Source organism: Protopterus annectens, chromosome 17.part0 (assembly GCF_019279795.1).
Source record: "Protopterus annectens isolate FY-2018-M chromosome 17.part0, PAN1.0, whole genome shotgun sequence".
NCBI lineage: Eukaryota > Metazoa > Chordata > Ceratodontiformes > Protopteridae > Protopterus > Protopterus annectens.
The window spans coordinates 116,490,612-116,505,721 of record NC_056751.1 but is presented as its reverse complement, the minus strand read 5'-3'; the positions used below and the strand labels follow the sequence as shown (position 1 = coordinate 116,505,721).

The following is a 15,110-nucleotide window of genomic DNA, read 5'->3' as shown; positions in this document are numbered from 1 at the left end:
AGACAATTATATCCTCATCAAGACAGTGTACCGCGAATAATCTGACTTGGCACTTTGGACTCTAAAATCTACCATGCCTCTCTACGTCTGTAGAGGATGAATAGCCATTTTATTAAGGTTAGGAAAACATAGGCAGCCTACTCCCACACTTACAATCCTGAACAGACCAATGGACAAATAATTTTCTATATTCAGTCAGAAAACGAGACGTTTATCCATAAATTGCACAAAAATATATACGTATCATTTTGGTCTTAACGTAACCTGCGTCTTTATTAGTTTTTTTATTAAGGGCGAAGTTTTACTAGTACAACAATTTTGGATGCAAACTATTATCACTATTCCTATTGTTTTGCTCAATAAATATTTAATTTATAACCAGATCCAGTTTAAAATGCAACACTATCCACTTTTCAGAACCCCAAAATATTTATAATATGCGTGGGCGTGCAAACCCAACCCATAACGTATTCCCTTTTGCCCAATGAAAGCAAAGAGCTGAGTCGCATGGCCACTACGACCAAACAAACCAACACGTGATTGGGCAGGACTGATGGCAGTCTCATGTGTCCGTGGCGTTCTATGGGATGATAGGCTTGTGTTTTATTGGTGGGTTGGAGTAAGAGTGTATGATTGAATGGTGTGTAAGGCTTCGTTTGTCAGGGAATTAGCGATAGTAGCATCCCGTCTCAATCATTTGTTGTGGATGTAAACTGAATTATAGCCTTTCAGGTATGTGGTATGGAAGCCTTTCTCTGCGTTACATTGTTGGCAACTTGGCACACTAATAGTACATGTGTTTTGCTGGATTGTACCACGCGTCTTTGTCTGTAAACGGGGAGGAGACACTAACCCCTAGTGAAACCAAATTCGGACAGTAATTTGTAGTGACTGACAAGCGAATGGTTTGCATTTTGTGTTGGCTTACTGCCTCTTTAAAGTCGTAATCTTAAGAGAAGGATACGAAGCAACTGTGAGATATTGCATTAAAACCACCCGGTAATGATTACAAATTAATTTGTTAAACGTACACCAGTTGCAGCGCCTGCCTTCATTTCCTCTGTTTTTGTAAGGTAGTACAACGACACTGAGCCGGGCAGTGACAGCGTAGCAATGTCAGTACCAAGTATTTTATTTGTTTGTGTGCATTTTATTTTAATTGAGAAAAGTGGTTGTTGGCACGTCATTACCCAAGTTTGTCATTCTGCAACCCCCTCCTTTTTTCAAAATTGCACTGCTTTAGTTGGGAAAAGTGCAGTCCATGAAGAGACCGTAGTGAAATGTAAGCCTGTAGCAGTGAGATCAGGCGTACTTGTGGGGGAACCTCTGTTGATGTGTGTTTTTTAAGTTGCCTGGTTTACACTTATAGACCAGGCGAGTGGATGAATTACCGATCGTTTCATGTGTATTGTTTCTAGTCCTATTTGACATATGCACTGCAGATTGTTTAAAATGCTAATTCTGAGCGATTAAGTACTGTTACAGAAGCACTCCTATTTTTTCACTTGGGGAAACATTGGCTATACAGCTGTGTTTACTGTATGTGTATTTATAGATTTATTTATTTCAACTTGATATCTGGTGTTGTAGAATCACATCTGACTGTTTGCTCACAAACAAACTTGGGTAATGACGTGCCAACAACCACTTTTCTCAATTAACAAAATCTTGCAAAACGCAGGTGAGGTTGGGCATCGAAGTCAGATGTACGCAAGTCGATTACTGTACTTGAATGGGTTTCTTACAATTTTTATGGCTTGTAAATTCCGATCTTGTTACTGAAAAGTTTTAACTTGGGAGGTTGTCTCGTATATGTTAATGCAGGTGCTGAAGATGTTTTTAATTATTTTTATATTGGTATGAGTTGTCATGTAGTCTACCTTTTTGTTGTTACTGTAAGTTTGGATAGTTTTATCCCTGTTTAGGATATGAATTTGTGTGTTGTGCATAATTTTTATCTTTCTGGCTGTAGCTGACTCCCTTAAATTTCATTTTTTACTAAATGATTACAGCAAGTCATTTTTTACTAATGATTACAACAAGTTTATTTTGTCAGCTTAACAGTTCTGAGGCAGTTTGGATGGTTCACTCTTCATTATCTCAGTAAGCAACTATGCTTACCTTTTCTGTAAAGCAAAGTAGAAATGCGTATTACTGTAATAGTTTTGCTGCAGTTTTCCCTTGTGGGGAGGAGCTTTCCATATGGTTACAGTCACCCTTTGACTGCTTTGATTTGTTATTTCTTCAAGTTCCACCCAGCACATTTCCTGCACTCTTCAGTTAAATGTTGGTACTCCTATTTTTGTTTGGGATGAGGAGGTGGTTCTTGGAAGATGGTTCTGACACATTTTTTATAATACAAGCAAAATATAAATGCGTCATTAGTTGACAATTTCTATTTCCGGTGTTTTGAAATTGAGGGCTTGTAGTGGATGGGTGTAGGTGTGTGTGTGTAATTTATTTTTTTTACATTTTTTATATGTGGATTTTGATTGGTTGATGGTTGGTTATTCAATGGATTTGTGTGTGGAAGGGAGTGGTTCACTTTGTCTTGCAGCCGAGGGCGCTTGCCTGGATTTCGGTGAACCTGGACTGTGTGTTTGAGCTGCTTGTATTGTTTATATGGTAACATTACAAGATGACTTTACAGGGTGGCCACGGTGGTGCAGCGGTTAGTGTTGTCGTCTCGCAGCAAGAGGTTCTCTGGTTCGATCCACGGCTGGGGTGCCTTCTGTGCGGAGTCTGCATGTCCTCCCTTTGGTCGTGTGGGTTTCCTCCCACATCCCAAAGACATGCTGTAGGTGGATTGGACACTCTAAATTGGCCCTAGGTGTGTGTGTGCTTTCTGTGGAAGGTTGGGTGCCAGGTTGGCAACTCGACACCGTAAAACTCCACTGCTGATCATGAGTTTACAGGTGATCCGCTGTGGAGACCCTTAACCGGGAAAAGCCGAAAAAAGAAGTTGAGTCCATGCAGAGGTTATTGTAATTGTAGGTTCTAATAGTAGCTGTACTACGTTGACCTGGGAAAGTTTTAAAGAGCTAGGTCCAAGCCTGCTAACGCAGAGGCACGTCATCAGCCTATGCTGTCCGACACCCAGGTTCATCTAGCATCTTGTGTTTTAAAAGCAGCAAGTGAGAGGGAGAGGAACAAAGGAGACTTCCTTTTTCACTTCTCATAGGGTTTGGTAATGTCCTTGTCCTAGACTCCATTGCTTACCAAGAACTCAGTGGAACATTCTGCTTGCAATGTACAAGGGCTGTTAAATTGTTGTGTGGTTTGCATGGGTAGGAGTATCTTTACTAAGCCACTGGATGCTTACCCCTTAAGTGCTAGTTGGGGTCATGCTGGGGTGAGGAGGTGCATAAAAATCCTTTCAGTGTAGTGGCTTGGCAAACTGAAAACTTCATTAGAGTAGAAAAGAGTCATATCTTGGGAAAAACTGTATACCAGCAAGTTGGGCTTGTACAGATACACTGAAGAGAATAAAGCTGAATCTTAAAAAAAAAAAAATTGACGGAGACTGGCAAAGTCTTACCCTTTTAGTCCTTATGATTTGTAAGAAACTGCCCTTCACTTATGTTGCACATTACAGCGGCTGTAATTACTTTATTGTTCCTAGTGGATAAATTATGTTTAGTAAATCAAAGTTGCAAAAAGATGGTGATGCAGAAAATATTTATATATCACAGAGGCCCCAGCAGTGTATAATGCACAGAATGTAAATCAGATGTTGCAAGTCTCCTGTTATGTGAACAAATTATAGTTTATTTTAGATAACAAGTTATCCACTGAAAAATTGCAAAAGTATACAAATGTACGTACTGTGTCTGTTCTTATCTGCATTTCCTTATTTTCTGGTTTCTTACATAAGAGTTTTTCAGGTGTCAACTTGTACTTCAAACTTTAAGAAGTTTCCTATTCTGAAACTTTTTTTTTATCGACAGTTAAACAGTGGTCCTTAAAGTGTGTTTTTATAAGGGTTGTTGATATGGTAAGAGTGATGCAAGTTATTGACCCCCAAGTGAGTGACTTTTTAACTCTTATTTTGCTGTTGACCTTGGCAGAGTTGCTTTGAGTCCAGGAAAACAGTATGTCAGGAGTCCTTTAAAAGATGGCTTGACCATTCATAGGTTCACAAGTGTTTACTAATCTAAAGACCACCTGAACCTTTTTAAGTCTAGCCATGCAATTGAAATCTTTGACAAGTATTGATACCCTTGATAAGTGAAAGCAGGGATGTGGGAGATGAAACATTTAAAAGCTGGAGCATGGAAGATGAACCGTTTACAGGCTGCCTGTGTCCATTAGAGACAGGTGCCAAGCCAGGGATGAATTTCCTGTTCCCCATCCAAGTGTTCAAGTTGCACTTAAATTGAGTTAGGGAGGAACTGTGCTTCACAAGGATGGGGGGAGCATGTTCTAGAGAAGGGGTGGTCTCTGGGATACATACCTGTCTCTCCAGCAGGTCCTCATTGTCCTCTTGGCGTCACCAGGTGTGGTTCTCCTTTCTTTGGCCTCTTCTAAGGTGCCCTCCTTGGGTCCTGGATCCCATTCCAGATCTGATTTCTTATCCAGTGGGCCTGGATCCTTTCCGACCTTAGAATTTAGATGGACAGATATCATAGGCAACCCTGTATGTAATGATTTAAGTGATTCTATCATTAAAATAAACCACTGCAAAAACAAGTCATATGAAAATGTCGACGCAGTTGTAGATGACTTCTGCAAATCTTGATTATCTTGGATTTACTTAGAAACTCATATCTAGTAGGGAGATGCAAAATCATCTGATATGTTTTAACACTAGAACATGGCACGCCATGTTCTGTTATTGTAAGGGGGCGCACTCTCTGCAGATGTACTCAGCTCTTCCCCCATTTACCCAGGAGTGATGGGAGGATAGCATTACAGTTAGTTAGTCCGCATTTAATTAATAGTCTGGATACCCTTAATTTTTAAAAGGGCTTGCTTTAATGTTCTTAATGTGTGGTAGTCTGGGAGTAGAAGATAGCCACTCAAAGTTTTTTTAAAATGTTTGAATTCGTCGCAGTATTTCTTGCACAAATATTTGCACTCTTCTTGTCCTAGAGATGTCTCCTGGAAACTTGGAAGTTTTCATTAACAGTACCTATCCCAAAGGTGTGCTGTAATTTGAGGAGAAAATTCTGGATAGTGTAATGTAGTTTGGCTTTATTTAGTTAACATTTGTTAACTTGGTAAGTGCACTAATCCAAAGACCCTTATCGGACATTATCGCAGATAAGATTGTTGTCTTTCAGTATCAAGAAATAAAAAAAACAGCTTACTATAAAGATCTGCAGTAATGCGTATGATTACTGTAAGTATGTGGTAGCCTTGTTTTTATCTGCACAATATGTGTCTCGTGATAGAAGAATGCGTAGTATTTACAAGGAAGATGTGTTAGCTTTGTGAAATTCAGAAAAGGTTAGCTGGCAAAAGATGGAGATGAGTTTGTATGGGTTGGTTATAGGAACAGTAGGAGTGTGAAGACTAAAGTTTGAGACCATAAAAGTGTAAGATGCACGAATGATGTTGGCTTATAAAGGTCTGTATGTGGAATCCTGTACCCATTTGGCATACTCCAATTTCATTACATCTTTCACAAAAGTGTTGGCGTGGCTATAAGTAAGACCATCCCTTCAAGTAAATTTCATTTGATGATAGAAGTCTCTCGAAATATTCTGACAGTTGCATTCATTGTGGTGTAATAAGAGGTGCTTCTTGACGTATCCGTAGGCAGCTGGGGTCATAATCCTTAGATTAATAACTTCTCATGCAAGCTTATAATGGCCACTCTCTCTCATAGGTTCATACTAGGCTATCTGCCGTGGGGCAATTATAAGCCTAGCCCGATTCTGTATGGCTTACGCCACCCCTTGATTTGAGTATACTGTGCCCTTTTTAAGGTTTAGTTTGCTGTGCCTCTGTCTAATAGTGACACAGGAGTAATCCCTGGGACAAACCTACAATCCCCCATCCACTTATCGAGATTCGTCTTGAAGAGATTCGGTGAGGTGCTCTGCCTCACATGAACTGGAATTCTATTCCAGAGTGAAGGGAGCCTCTGGGTTATGAACCTGTCCCTCCAGCAAGTTCTATTTATTTCTGTGCTGAGGTTCAAGTCCCTCGAGCGTGTGGCTCTAAGGGATTTAGATTTACTGAGGTGGAGCATGTCCATTAATTCTGGATTTGACATAGCTTTGTATGTCAGGCATAGATCGCCTCGAAGTAGGCGGTATGCAACTGAGTAGAGCTGGAGTTTTTTTAACTGAGCAGCATATGGCATCTGTTTGAGACCCTTGATCCTCTTGGTGAGATACTTTTGAGGTCTTTCTAATTGCTGCAGGTGTCAGGTAAGGTACATCCCAAAAGGGGCATTGTATTCTATGATGGGCCTGATGAGGGATGAATAAAGGGGCACGATTACCTCTCTTGATCTAGATGTGAAACCCTTCGTGATGAGGTGGGCTATGTAGAAGGTCTTTCTAACCACTTTGGCAATGTGGTTTTCAAAGGAGAGTTTGCTAGCAACTTGGGTCCCCAGGTCCCTAATAACTTTCTCTGTACTTAATGGGTTTCCGCCTATGTGGTAATTTGTGGGCACATTGTTTTTGCCGAAGGGTATGACTATACATTTTTTGGCATTTAGCTTTAAACCATGGCGCTGGCACCAGTTATCTGTCTCTGAGAGACCTTTTTGAAAGATGTTTGTGTCAGCAGGAGAGTTGATTATGGCGCCCAGTTTGCATTCATCTGCGAACTTGGTGAGCCATAGTCCTCCCACGTTTGTCTGCACCTCGGAAAAGTATATACCAAACAAGAGTGGTCCCAGGACAGAACCCTGTGGGATGCCACTTGTGACCGGTTTCGAGTCTGACATGGCTCCAGCAACTCTCACTCTGTGGGTTCTGTCTTTGAGCCAGTTTGCGACCCATCTTGTGACATCGGGGTTTATATTTAAGCTGGATAGCTTATCTATGATGCCTGAGTGGGGTATTGTGTCAAATGCCTTTGCAAGGTCCAGATAGGCTGTGTGGACTACTTTCCCTTCATCTATGGCTTTGGTGACTGTTTCGAAGAAGTCAAACAGGTTCAAAAGGCAGAATCTGCCCTTGACAAAGCCGAACTGGGTAGGATCTAGTGTCTGTAGGTCCCCAATGTCTTTGTTTATGAGCTCCATGAAGATCCTGTCCATAGCCTTGCAGACTAAGCTAGTCAGGCTTATGGGGCGATAGTTTCCAGGGTCCGTAGAGGCTCCACCTTTGTGTAGTGGGATCACTGTTGCTGTACGCCATTCCGTGGGCACGTATCCTGTAGTGAGGCTGAGATTGTATAGCTGTTTTATTTGAGGGATTAGTTCCTCTTGGAGTTCATGTAGGACGCAACCTGGGATGCCATCTGGTCCCATGGAAGCGGTGTTTTTTGCTTTGAAGAGGGCAGCCTTCACCTGAGCATCTGAGATGTTTGGGAGGCAGCCCTCTGCCGGGATAGATACTTGCTCTTTTGGGGGGAGCGGGGGGAGAAGTTTGCACTGAACCTGTCTGCCAGGATATTGGCGATGTCTGTGGGTTCAGTGTATTTTTTGTCGTTTAGAATCCACTCGGAACAAGTCTGAGAGTTGCATCCCAGGTTTTTAACATAACTGAAAAAAGCCTTATGATTGTCTTTGGTGTCCTGTGCAATTTTTCTCTCGAAGCTGGCCTTGGGAGTGTTTTATGAGGGATCGTAATTTTTTGCTAGTACTGATCAGAGATGCCTTCCCTATTAGGGATTTTGCTCTATCATGTTGTAGCTTCCTCCTTCTGTTGTACAGTTTATTTATGGCAGGGGTCCACCAGACTGGATGCCTGCCTTTGGATGATTGGGTCTTGGTTTTGTTTGGGATAGCATGATCCATGCATTCCTGGAGATGTCCGTAGAATGCGTTTATATAGGATTCTGCAGTTTGGGCCATAGTTTCCACTGGCCCTGGGGCCTTGATGGATTCCACTTCGCTTTTGAGAAGTTTTTCACTGTGGTTTTCTGGGCTGGGGGTGGGGTCGGGATGTGGACATCAGTGAAATTAATTTATGGTTTGATCTTACCAATGAGGGATATACTTCTGGTGTGGAGCATGGAGTCCCCATGTTGGTAATGATCAGGTCTAGTATGTTGTCCCCTCTTGTGAGAGTGGTGACTTATTGTTCCATAGCATTTGAGTTTATAATTTCCAAGAACCTTTTGGGCTAAGGTGCTGGGGCTTGAGTAGTGCTCCCAGTCAATGTTTGGGTAGTTGAAGTCGCCCAATATAATGATGTTTGGAGAGATCTTCATGTTCTCCAATGTTTTCAGGAAAGCCAAGTGGGATTCCTGACTTTGAGAGGGTGGTCTGTAGGATGCTATAAACTGAAAAGCAGTCTTGCCCACTGTTAGTTGCACATGGATGGTCTCCGATACTTCATGCAATGCCACTAACCTGGAGGTGTGGATATCCTTGATTAAATATGGAAACTCCCCCTCCTTTTGTGGTTCGGTCCGGGTTTTTGGGCCGAAAAGCATGATATGAGGTATAGCCTGGTAGTGCTGGGGTGCTCTCTGGAGCCTTGAACCAGGTTTCTGTCACTGCACAGATATCGATGTTCTCCATACTGAGGAGAGCTTCGAGTGCGTGCATCTTGAGGTTAAGACTTCTGGCGTTTAGCAGCATTACCCTTAGTTTCTTGTTCCTTGTGCTGTCTATGGGGGTGGGTTTGACTTTTGAGCCTTGCCTAAAAAAGGCACTATGGGGGTGGCAAGAGCCTTTGCCAATATCTGAAAGCCCAGTGGTGACGGGTGCAAGCCGTCCCTAGCGAAGCAACGTGGCTTGTCGAGCATGTCATCCCAGGCTGACAGACACTGGATCCCCTTCGAATGACACCAAAATTTTAGCCAATTGTTAAAATCGATCATTTTGTCTTTGTACTGTGGCATCATTCTAGGTGAGGGTAAGATGCTGCTCAAGGTCAGGGTCATACCAGCCTGGGCTACATGATCAGAGAGCTCCTCTATATCTCTTCATGTAGTCCAGGGAGGTACGTCTCGGGTCATTCACACCAGCATGTACAATGACTGAGTCATATTTGTATTTGCTTTGGAGTGACCTGAGTGCTTGCGTTATGTGTCTGATCCTAGCACCCGACAGGCAGCTCACCGTGACCTTCTCTTTATTCAGCCTGGTGAGCGGGACGTCAGTGTGTCTGACAATAGAGTCACCTATAACAGGAGTATCAGGTGTGTTATTCAGCCTTAAGGGCTGTGGCTGCTTGGCACACTGACTTTGTGGGTTATGTGTTGTGTGTGTTTTGAGGTAGCATTTGCTTGGATGTCTACTTTGGAAGTCTCTGTTGCTTAGGTAGATTTTTATTTAGAGCCTCCAAGTATGTTTTTGTGTATTTATGTGTTTGGTTCGCTGATGTGGTGGGACTATGTGATACTGGAATTGTGTTGTGTGAGGTTACCTTCTCCTCCTGACTGGTTACACCAGTTTTGAGATGAGAGAGCTCAGCCTCCAGCCTCTCTCATATATTTGAACCTGTTTGGAGGAGGAGAGGGTTGTCCGTGTACATGAGACAGTTGTAACATTGCCTCAAAATTCCCAGATTCACCAGCTGGACTGGAGAGGAAACCATTGACTGACCTTTGGACATGCTAGAGTAATATAGGGAAACTGAATTTAAGACGGACCAATAGAGGACAGGGTAATCGTAGAGAGTATGAGTAAGTAGTGCTTATGGTTTAATAGTGCTAACTTGTAGGATTACTTAATTGGACCAGTGAAGGGCCTTAGAATGAGAATATGGTGTTTAAATTGAGAGATAGAGCAGTTCTAAGGGAAAAGGTGAAGAGCAGACTTTGTGGAGCCAGGAATAGTTTAAACCCAATTAGGTGGCGCTGCCCGCTGTTGCGCTATGCACAAAAACACGCAAAACTGCGCAAAAAACGGTTTTAAGAGGAGGAAGATGAAGGAGTTTTGGAATTGACCCAAAATGGCCAATAAAACTACAGTTTCAAGTCAGTAACCACTCCCACAGGGGCAGGCAGGGTGCTCAATGTTTTTCACTGCCACTGATCAAGAGAGAGACTTCCCTTTAGCCCAAGCAAAAAATGGCCTCACAGAAACTTACAAAACAGTTCAAGAACAGCAAGCCTGTAACTGAACTTTTTTAAATCTCAGAAAAGTGGGAAAAAAAGCAAGATTTTTTTTTTTTTTGTTTTCTCAGAGATAGCAGAGGTTCACAAGTATCAACAAGTTATAACAGTGCAGTAAATGACCCCACACAAGAGTGCTAGGCCAACGACAGATAAAATGCAAGTTTTGAGAAAAAAAAAACAATTTTAAAAATAAGTGCAAACAGGAAATTCAGTAAACCGCTCTAGGTTGTACTCTAAATACAGTTACTAATGCAGAAATTAAGTTTAACAAGCCAGAAAATGCTCAAAATAGGCGGCTATGCAGAAAAACTTAGCAAATAAACAGAGGAAAAATACTTAAAATCTCAAAAGTGGCTCCTTTCTTCTCTCAGCGTTTTCTCCTCTTGGTGGGTGCTTCACCAACAGCCAACAAGCCTGAAAAGATGCCAAAACCATGAGGCAACCAGGTTTTAAAGGAAAACAAGAGGATATTAAAGCAGATTCCCCAACCTGCTGACTCTTCCAGTCCCTGTTCTTTGATAAAGCTTAAAAAAAATCACCCTTGCAGCTTTAAAAAATAACCCCCTCAACTGTTTTCCCTGTTCTGTTTCCTAGCTTTCTATACTGTTTTTGTTTCACTTTGCAAACCAACTTGAAAAACTTGTAGCTGGCTCTGAAATTATGATGTCACATCTGCCATCTGCTCTTGCTCTAGCTATCAGGATGTTTCCTCCCCCAAAGTGACGTAATCCCTGCCTGATTTGCATGCTGTATAGAAGAGCCAGTGTTCCTCCCACATTGTGATGTCAGACCTGCCTTACCCAGCCCACTCAACCTAATAAAATCCATGTGGTGTGTGGAACTCATTTTCATTGTATGTGTATCCTGTCAACTGCATTTGTTTGAGGGACGACTGAAAAGTTTGGATTGCCTGCATTTTCGTCTGCATTTTTTGCTTCTTTGGTAAGATAAGTCTTCCTAGTGAATTCAAAATGTAATTCTACACACAGCCCCTGTTTGAATGCACTTTGTCCTATTTTGTGCTGCCTGATATAGTTTATGACTTTCTTCTGAACAGGAATACTCTCTTCCTCCCTATGAGGATTCTGCTGCTGAAGAATCTATCCCTTCAGCCTCTCCTCCTGAGGATTATTCTTTTGGGGAAACCCTGTATACCATGAGGGAGCACTTCCACTGGGAGAGCCAAGACTACTCAGAATCTAAGAAAAGGCTCCGAGACTTTCCTTTACTACCTCAGCACAGGCCTCTTGCTATCCCCCCTGTTTTAGACATTGTAGATGATGTATTTTCAGAGTCCGGTCTGTCTCCTGACTCTTTACCCCCTGCACCTGTTAAGCCAGACAGATGCTACAGGGTTCCAGATTCACATAAATTTCTTTATAAAAACCCTGCTGCTGACCCAGAAACTATTTCTCAGGGTCCCAAAGGGGTCATGGCTTCCACTGCAACAAACCCTATCCCCTCTGATAGGGATTCAAGGGCACTGGACAGATGGGGGAAAAGGTTTACACTTCTGCTACCGTGGCTGAGAGGGCTTTAAATTGTCAATTTCATATGCTTAAATATCAGCAATACTTAATGTCACTGCTTAAACAGAAAATATTAACAAATTCTGAATGTGCAGAAAACAAGGAAATGCAGGATTTATTGCATGCGGCTGAACAAGTGGGAAGGCATACTTTGCAATGTGGTTTTGATTCTCTGGAGGCCTCTTGCAGGGCTGCTGTTACGGGTTCTGTCATTAGGAGGCATGCTTGGTTAAAGGAACAGAATCTGCCTGATCATGTTAAAGCAAAATTATTAGACGCTCCATTACAGCATGATACTTTGGTGTTAAAACAGAGGAGGTGTTGAAGAAAATGGAGGACAAAGCAAAGTCCATGCAGACAGTTAAGGATTTCTTACAGGTGCAGCCACCCAGATTTAGCAGGAACTGGCCCACAAAGAATTGGTCCTTTCTGGTGTCAGACAGGCCACAAAGAGGCAGATACAGATGCCCCAGAGGCAGATTCCAGCCCCAAGGCTCATACAGATCTAAACAATGGGGTACTTCTACCTCCAAAAGCGGAGAAGACAAATCACAGCTATACAGGAAACAGTCCCAATGACTTTCCTCTGCCAGCACCAAGCACTTATCTTTTGGCAAACCCCTTAGGGGGAAAACTAGCACTTTTTTCACAAAATTGGCACATTATCACCCAGGACAAATGTGTCTTGAATACAGTGTCTCAGGGCTACAGGTTCCACTTTCACACCCTGCCAAGGGCAAAAGGTATGCCAGACCTGCCATACAATCAATGGGCAGAAGCACAAAAGCAAGTTTCATCCCACATGGACATGAGGGCCATTCAGCGAGTACCACAGCAAGAGCAGGGACAAGGATTTTACTCAAGACTTTTCTTGATACCCAAAGTCTGGAGACTAATACTGGACCTGTCTATTCTAAACACATTTCTGGACGTTCCAAAATTCAAAATGTTGACTCTGCAGCAGCTTCTGCCCATGCTGGGCAATTAGGCTTGGCTTGTAACTTTGGACCTAAAAGAGGCATACCTGCATGTCCCAATCAGACAATCTTGCAGAAGATACCTCAGATTCATAGCTGGCTCAATGCACTACCAATTATCTGCACTGCCCTTTGGCTTATCTACTGCACCCAGTGTCTTCACAAAATGCCTGGCACCAGTAATTGCATTTTGCAGACAAAGAGGAATTCAAATATATCCTTACTTGGCCAACTGCCTTATTCAAGCAGAGAACAAGGATATTCTACTAAAGCATCTGGTGTTTGTAAAAAGATTACTAATTTGCCTAGGATACACAGTAAACGAAAATAAATCAAAACTAGTACCCTCTCAAGAGATAATATTCCTGGGTGCAAGCTTAAATACAACTGCCCAGATGGCTTATCTCACGCTAGACAAACAAAGGCAACTGACTTCTTACTTCAAAATGTTGGCAACAAAGACCCAGTTATCTGCAAGAAAAATTCTGCAGTCTTTGGGCTTCATGGCATCCTGCATCCTGCTAATTCCATATGCCAGACTGCATATGAGGAAACTACAGTGGTATCTAAAAAGTGTTTGGACTCAACATTGCCACAGCCTGGAAACATTAATTACCCTCATTCCCTGCCTGCAACAGGAGTTTCGATGGTGGGCACAGGCCTGTCACCACAACAAGGGACAGCCATTCACTTTACCCACAGCCAGGCAGACACTAAAAACGGATGCATCAGATTACGCCTGGGGCGCCCACATGGCAGAAAAATGTATTCAGGGCACATGGCCCGCAAGCCAGATGCATCTTCATATCAATCAAAAAGAGATGCTAGCTGTTCAAAATGCCCTGACAGCTTTCAAGGATCTACTTCATCCAGGACAACTACTGATAAAGACAGACAATACTACAGTCATGTGGTACATAAACAAGCAGGGAGGCACACATTCCTACCCCCTCTGCAGACGCGCCATGACTTTGTGGGACACGGCATTGACTTATCAAGTTCACCTGCAAGCACAATTCCTGCCAGGAAAGATAAATACTCTGGCAGACAAACTAAGCAGAAACCTCATGGATCCCCACAAGTGGAAACTGGATCCACAAGTCTTCAGCATGATAACAAGGAAATGGGGATGCCCAGACATAGATCTGTTTGCCTCCCCTCACAACTGCCAATTACAGAGATTCTGCACAAACACTTATCACAAGCAAGCATGGAAAGTGGATGCCTTATCCTTCAGCTGGAAAAACCTAACAGTATATGCCTTTCCTCCACTGCCTCTCCTCCCCGAGGTACTCCTAAAGGTCAGACAAGAGAAGCCAAAAATGATACTGGCCACGCCAGCACTGGTACCCAATCCTAAAGAATTTGTCTCAAGGTCCAGCCTGGACATTGCCTCAGATTCCTCTCTTACTGACCCAACAAAACAATCAGATCCTGCACAGCCAACTCAGAACCTTAAATCTGGCAGCATGGCAGATAATGTAGCCATTCAGAACACTCCTCTCTCCAAAGCTGTGATGGATGCTATTTTGGAGGCCAGGAGGCCCAGTACCAGAAAATCTTATTCAGAAAAATGGAAGAGATTCTGTGCTTGGAACCAGGCACAAGGAATTGACAGGTTTGTTGCAAACATTCCTCAGATTTTACAATACTTAACTGAGATGCTGGACAGAGGCCTATCCTTTTCATCAATTAAGATCCATGCCTCTGCCATTTCAGCCCATTACAATACAGAACCACATATCTTTTCTCATTCTTTAATAAGGCAGTACTTCAGAGGGGCCAAAAACATAAGACATCCAAGGAGAGCACCAATACCTGCATGGGACCTCACTTATGTCTTGGAAAAACTCATACTGCCTCCTTTTGAGCCAGCCTCAACAACTGATATAAAATTCTTATCCTGGAAAACAGCTCTGCTCCTAGCAATAACCTCTGCAAGATGAGTCTCGGAGTTACAGGCACTCATGGCTGTGGAACCTTTTATCATTTTCCATCCAGACAGGGTTTCTCTGAGGACAAACCCGACATTTATGCCTAAGGTGGTGTCCAGTGTGGCCCTTAACCAAATCATTCACTTGCCTACCTTTTATCCAAACCCACAGAACAAGGGTGAGAGACTTCTGCATTCTTTGGACATACACAGACAGCTACACTTCTACTTGGACAGAACTAAAGCTTTCAGAAAGACTGAGCAACTTTTAGTGGCATATGCTGCAGGATCACAAGGAAAGGCTATCTCAAAACAGACTATTTCAAAATGGATAGGCCATTGCATTAGTTTCTTCTATTCACAACATGGCAAATCAGTGCCTAAGGACATTAGGCTACATTCAAGTGCTGTTAAAATGTAGGAAACACCAAACCATGATGAAATAAATGTTTTTTGAGTCTGAGGGTGCGGTTGTCC

General features: G+C 42.6%; 1 protein-coding gene across 3 annotated transcripts in view; it reads left to right on the top strand.

The window, feature by feature from the left end:
* Positions 1–597: 597 nt before the first annotated feature.
* The window catches only part of SLC20A2 (solute carrier family 20 member 2), a 717,641-nt gene continuing 703,128 nt past the window's right edge, over positions 598–15,110 (top strand). For 2 of the 3 annotated variants that reach the window (XM_044059039.1, XM_044059044.1), the window contains exon 1: positions 598–732. The gene's annotated coding sequence lies outside the window, so the exon portion shown is untranslated. Of the gene's footprint in view, positions 733–784; positions 1,000–15,110 lie in introns of those variants that run through there. The other variant, XM_044059042.1, reaches the window with a different exon arrangement.